Source organism: Tinamus guttatus, unplaced genomic scaffold (genome assembly GCF_059628265.1).
Source record: "Tinamus guttatus ecotype Peru unplaced genomic scaffold, ASM5962826v1 Tinamus_guttatus_pri_ptg000048l, whole genome shotgun sequence".
Lineage (NCBI taxonomy): Eukaryota > Metazoa > Chordata > Aves > Tinamiformes > Tinamidae > Tinamus > Tinamus guttatus.
The window spans coordinates 5,429,587-5,435,701 of NW_028288582.1; positions in this window are offsets into that span (position 1 = coordinate 5,429,587).

The window sequence follows — 6,115 nt, forward strand, 5'->3', positions numbered from 1 at the left end:
ATCAAGTTTTCCTTTGGGCCTTTACGCAATTCCTGCGATTTCTTTGCGCCGAGCACTAGTGATTCACCTGAGCTGAGTCACACAAAAGGTGCTGCGGCTCTGGAAATCTTCCCATGGCTTTGCTGTGCTCAGCAGGGCTGGGAGGGGAATGCAAAGGATCATGCAATTGCGACGCCTTCTAGGGAAAAGGAGAGGCTTAAAAGGAGCTCAGCAGCTGCCTGCATGGATCACAGCCATGGGCTTTATGAATGAAGCTTAGCTCCTTTGCTGGAGAGAAGCAGCTTGTGGATAGCTAAGACGTGAAGAGAAGCTCATAGCTAGCAGGCTGAGATTTGAGCCGGGGGGATATTGGGAGAATAGGATGATTTGCCACAAGAAGGGCACAAGCCAAGGAGCCAAAGAGCAACACAGAAGCGACTCCATAACCCACCCTGCTGCATCAGGCACAGAGCAAATAGTATTGGCCAGAAGGATGAGTGAAAATGTAGTAAGGAAGGCAGAAAGCAGCGATTTGCAAGGGAGCAGAGGCAGCATCCCACAACATGTAGGAAGCAAGGGGACAGCCTGCACTGCTGGCAGTGTTGAATGTTAAAACACAGAGTGCACAGAGTGCATCTACTTCCAGCCAGGTCGCTGCAGCAATCAGCAGGGTGGGATGGGCAACAGTGAGAGGTTGCAAGGCCAAGGTGGGATGGCAGCTCCCACCTCCATCCAACGGCAGCTCCCCTCACCACTCTTGCACAGCAACGTTATGGCCTAGACTAAATATTATTCAGAGGCTATTTTTGTCTGAATAACACATCATTTAGCTCACCAGTGGCCATTCATAATATACAGTTGTTGCCATTACCCATGCTATCTTGGTGAAGCTCCAGAAATTGCTGCTAGCATATCCTGCATGCAGTCAGGGTGCTCTCAAAGTGGGATGTAATAGCTTGGTTAAAGTATGTGCATGACATGGGGCAGGACGTGAGCTGTCAGCCCTGCATGCTCCTGGACGAATATTCACATACATGCATCATGCATCTACCCAACGTACAAACCCACCCCCAGCTGCAGGTGAAAGTGGAGCACCTCCCAAAACTCGTCAACATGCAGTTGAGTCAACACCTTAAATAGCCAAAACCTAGCCTGGCCTTGGTAGCATCAACATTTTTGCTTCGGTTTTAAAGATCTGTGTTGCTTGATCCTTTTAGTCCTATGTCTATACCCACCATTTGATTAAATCACAAGAAAGCAAAAGAAGTAAGATAAAAATTATGATATATGTCCAGCAATTCTTTTTACGGTATTGAAAAAGTTTGCTTACAAAGAACTACAAATGTTCTCCCCAGAGCTACTTGCCTTGTCTCATACTCCAGGTATATGCTCAGTACCCTTACAAGTTTGGTCTTTACTCAGTTAATTGTAGTTTGCCACATTAAGTATGCATTTTAAGTTTTATATGTCAGGTACCTGCCTTAGACTGAAGGTACTTAAGTCGGTGAAGATGGTCATATGGAAATATTTCCTTTGTTGTAGCTTGGAATGACTGCTTATAGTGGACTGAGTCAGGAAGCCAGAGGTATAAGGACTATGTATATATGCAGTTGGTCCATGTTCATCCAGGTCCTGTTCCTGCTCCTTCATGTTTGGCTCAGCTGCTCTGAAGACTCAAGCAATGGGATATGGCAGATGCAGGGGCATAGGTGGCATTTTGGACATTTCCAATTGAGTCATCTATTAGTATGCTTGAGTGTGGAAGAGGGGTCAGGTGTGAAAGAGAAACAGAATTATAAAGATCAAATTCCTGCCAAATCTCACAATCTTGTTGAAACACATGACATTGCTGGAGCTTCGGAAAAGAGAGGGTTACCAGAATTTAATATAAGCAAGACTTTCTTCTTTTCCCTTCTAGTTTCTTTCTTAGAAATAGCTAAAGAGATTTGGCTTAAATTATGGGCCTGAGACAAACAGAGGATGGAGGATTTTAACCCAAATAACTAAGCCTTAAACAGAATATAACTAAGTGAAAATGGGCTTATAAGAGGAAGTTGCAAGTTGTACTGCCAGCCTCACCTGTGAACTGTTATGTCAACTGAGCTCAATAGTTTGTGGTTTCAGTCCTTTCCAACTGTGGAGTTGTTTCTTCATATACCTGATCACCTCTAGAGATATCCATATTTAGAAAGTCATTTGTACTGTGTCTAAATGAAATAAGGGAATTAATATTCCCTTGTGTACAAAGTACTTTCTTTCTAATTCCTGCTTTTGCTATTATTCCTTGAATTGTTTCCACACTGATTCTTCACAGGGCAGCATATGAATACCTTAGGATTAGTTCTAAATAAAATATATAAACATTTGTATATGCTAATCCATGCTTAATCGGAAAAAAAAGCAACCCTTAAAGAGTCTTTGAGAATGTAAACTCTATTTTCTGCTAACTAATTCAGCATGTTGTAATGCAGCTCACCAGGATAAAGATGGCTTATACCTGTCTAGCCATCCTTCATTCTACAGATTAATACAAAAATTGTCATGATCTCTTTTATCCTCATGACTGTGTCTACATGAAGGAGGAAGAGGGGTAAGGAATGCCATTTTTGACTTATTCACAGTTCAGTGTTTCATACACAGGCAATGTATAAATGCAGCAAGATCTTATCTGGGAAATCAGCTCTTCTGTCAAAGACAGCTAGCAGGTTAGGCTGGCATGGTCTCCTTCTGGTAAACTCTGTTGTACGTTATCACATTTTCTATTTGGTTCCGTGTCAGTAATTACTCATCCCTTCAAAGCTTCATTCAAAGCTTTTCATCCCACGGAGGTTAGATTCATCTAGCCTGATCTCACCCTTTCTCTGTACTTGTTTCAAATTTGTACCCATGGACTACATTAGAGGCCCAATACCTGTCCTTCTCTGCATCAGAGCGTAGACGCTGTCTTCTGTTACTGCAGAAATTTATAGCAGTGTTTTGCCACGCATCTTTTGCAAAGAAGAATATCAACCCCCCCACAAAAAAACCCAAAAACATGAGCCCAGTGCACACACATGGAGTCAAGATTTCAGCAGACTTTCTGCAAAAGGAAATGGGAAGAGAGAGCCATGTGAAGGCAAGGACTTGGTTGGAGAGGAGTAGTTGGCTACTTGAAGAAAACCAAAGCACAGAAGTGCAATGGGAAGGGTGGAGAAGGAAAGTATATATTCCACTCTCCAGGCAATGGTACCTAATAAGTTGCAACCAGCCACAAGTCTGTCTGTAATATTTACAAAGCTCCCTACCATCTTCTAAGTGAGCACTCAGGAGTCCTGAATTTGTTTATCCACTATGAGGCAGGGAAATTAACCTTTTCCCATTTTGCAGGGTGGGAGGAATAATGGCAGAGATCTATGGTATTTGATTTGTGTCATATAATACCATAACAGCATAAATGCACATCATAGCAATGTAGTGGCTATTTTAAAATCTTTAAAATCTTTAAAAACTTCATAATGCACCATTTTTCACAATGCAGTGAATACCCAAATATCCCAGCGTGGGAAAATTGTTTACTGTTACTGAATGCATAAAGTAGGTTTTTGTGGCAAAAAAGGGAGCTCCACAACTTCAGAGGGTTTTGACTTACCTTTTCTAACTAGCAAAATGCATTTATGGTCAAAACCTGCTCTTTACAGACATTACTGCAATCTATATGCAATATACATTTTGATTTCATTTCAAGATGTTTGTTTGCAGACAGCCTTCAAATTTTGATACAACTGATTGTTTACAGTCATTTACCATTATAAAAAGGGTTGCTCTCGATTAAGCTCAGCTTACTATGGATGAGAAGTGTGTGACTGTTGTGGAAAGGTTTAGGGCCACAAGATTTCAGTGCTGTTAACCTCTATTAAAGTCAACCTTTTACCTTAGCAAGCACTTACTCTCTGTGCTTGGATTTTGTCTCTTATCTAATATCTTGTGCTTGCAGCTACACGTGACCTCGCTGAAGAGTTTTGGTCCTTCACTCGTGATAGTGACATCTACCTAAAGCGACCAGGCGTGGGACAGCTGAGTACTACCTTAAACATGCACTAGAGGATGCTCTTGGGTCATCGGTGAGAGAGAAACTGCCTCCTGCTCTGCAGCTATGCAGAGGTTCAAGCGGCGTTTCAAGGCTTAGAAAGTGTTTTGAGGCTTAGCAAAGGCTTAGGCAGTGTTTCAAGGCTTAGGAAAAATAAGGTAGAAGTGTTCACTTAGGGACAGAATTGTAATGTAAATGACAAAATACCTACAAGTAGCACTGTCCCACTTTTGTAACTTTATTGCCACTCTGTATACATTTAAAATATGCATGCGGAGGGACAGATTTAGACAAGTCCAAGAGTTTTTTCTGGGGACAGGAGGTTGTATTTTTTTGGCTGTTTTTTTTAATTACCTATTCCTTACACATTGCATGGGACGAGCCATAATATTCATAGACTATACAGGGCAAATGCTAAGTAAAGGAGAGGCCTAAATCCTGATTGCTATGGCAGTTATTGGTGACAGCAAAGAGGAGGGAAGAAAGGCCAGGAGGGAACCAGGACTGGTTCTGTATTTCTGCAAAGCTCTCAATAAGGAAAGAGCTCTGCACAGAAGGATGCACCACAGCACCCACCATACCCGCGCAGGGCTGCTAAGCCCCTCTCCTTGCTCTGGCCCTACAAAAACCCCAATTTGAGTCATGGGGGGTTTCCTCACTATCTGCCCAGTGCAGAGAAGGGTCTCAGGGCCTCCAGGCAATTCTTGGGGCATCTCAGAGGCATTTCTGGGTGCAAGATGCCCTCAAACAACTTGCAGGATATGTAATGGTGCCTTCCCTCCCATCGGTGCTGACATGAACTTCTGTAGAAATATGTATTTATACCAAAACACTTGTTTTTAATGGCAATAGTGTCTCTCTCTGCTGTGGTTTTGTTTTGCTAGTTTGAAAGACATCCTCTAAAAGCACCTTTTTGAGCAAACCACGTAATTTTACACTATGAATACTATTGCAGCACACTGGAACAAATCCAGTGTAATGAAATCCCTGGGTACAAAAATGCAGATAGTCAGGTAGGATGCAAGCTACCACTACTAATAATAAAAAAGGTATTTTTAAATGAAGAGCTTGGAATTTCAGGGGGAGTTGGAAAATTCTGGGGGATTTTTGCTTTCTAAAAACAGCCCTAGCATTCTCAAAACAAAAGAGAAAGGAAAACCCACCGGAAAAAGCCACATTCAATTCACTACAAGGTTACTAGAGAAGACCTTATCTGCAGTAACCATGTTCAAGTCCTTTGTGTGGGTGGCTTTTTGGGGAGCCCAAGCCTGTGAGCCTGTAGCCACAAGAAGGCTCCCACATTTTGTCATGTGTATTTTTGTGTGCAGACATACACAGAGGATTTGGGGCTGCTAACAGGTCTCTCTACCTTGCAGGATGTGATTCAGGATCTTGCCACAGCTTAGAGATGGTCTTAATTTCTTAGGCTGGAAAGAAAACTTCTGCTGTGAACGTGGTCATATTCCAAACTTTTTTTCTGCAGAAAATCTCTTTTCTACATAAATCCCTACATATCCTTTCCACCCCCGAAGTCGTGATAAATGCTTGGCCTAAGCGGCTCCATGTGGTAAGGAATCCCAAAGGCTGGTTGTGTGGAGGAGCATTTCCTTTCATCAGTTTTAAATTTGCTGCCTTTTCCTATTGACTGCACCCTTTTCCTTGCCTCATGGGAAAGCAGTTCAATGCACAGCGCTGGAAGCAGCCCAAGACCACCGAAAGTTTTGCGAGCACCAGCAGGGCTGCCAGCAGTTTTAAACAACTGTTGATCACCAATACCAACAAATTCCAAGCAGATTACCAAAAAAGGGCAAGGCCAAAACCCATTTGTAGCCTATAAAAACAGATTCCGCTATGTTGTTATGGTGAGTAATTCAGCTTGTTTGTAGACAGCCAGAGCGGATCTGTCAGAGCTGACAGCAGGAGAGCACCCAAGGGCCCCATGTTGCCCCTTTTTCCTTTATTTTGCCCAAGTAGTTGCTAATGTCTCTGCCAGTTTTTCACAAGAAAAAGCCCAATTGGCTCTCTGTTACTTTAAAATTAAGCAGTCCAGCATGTTTCTATGACATAGCA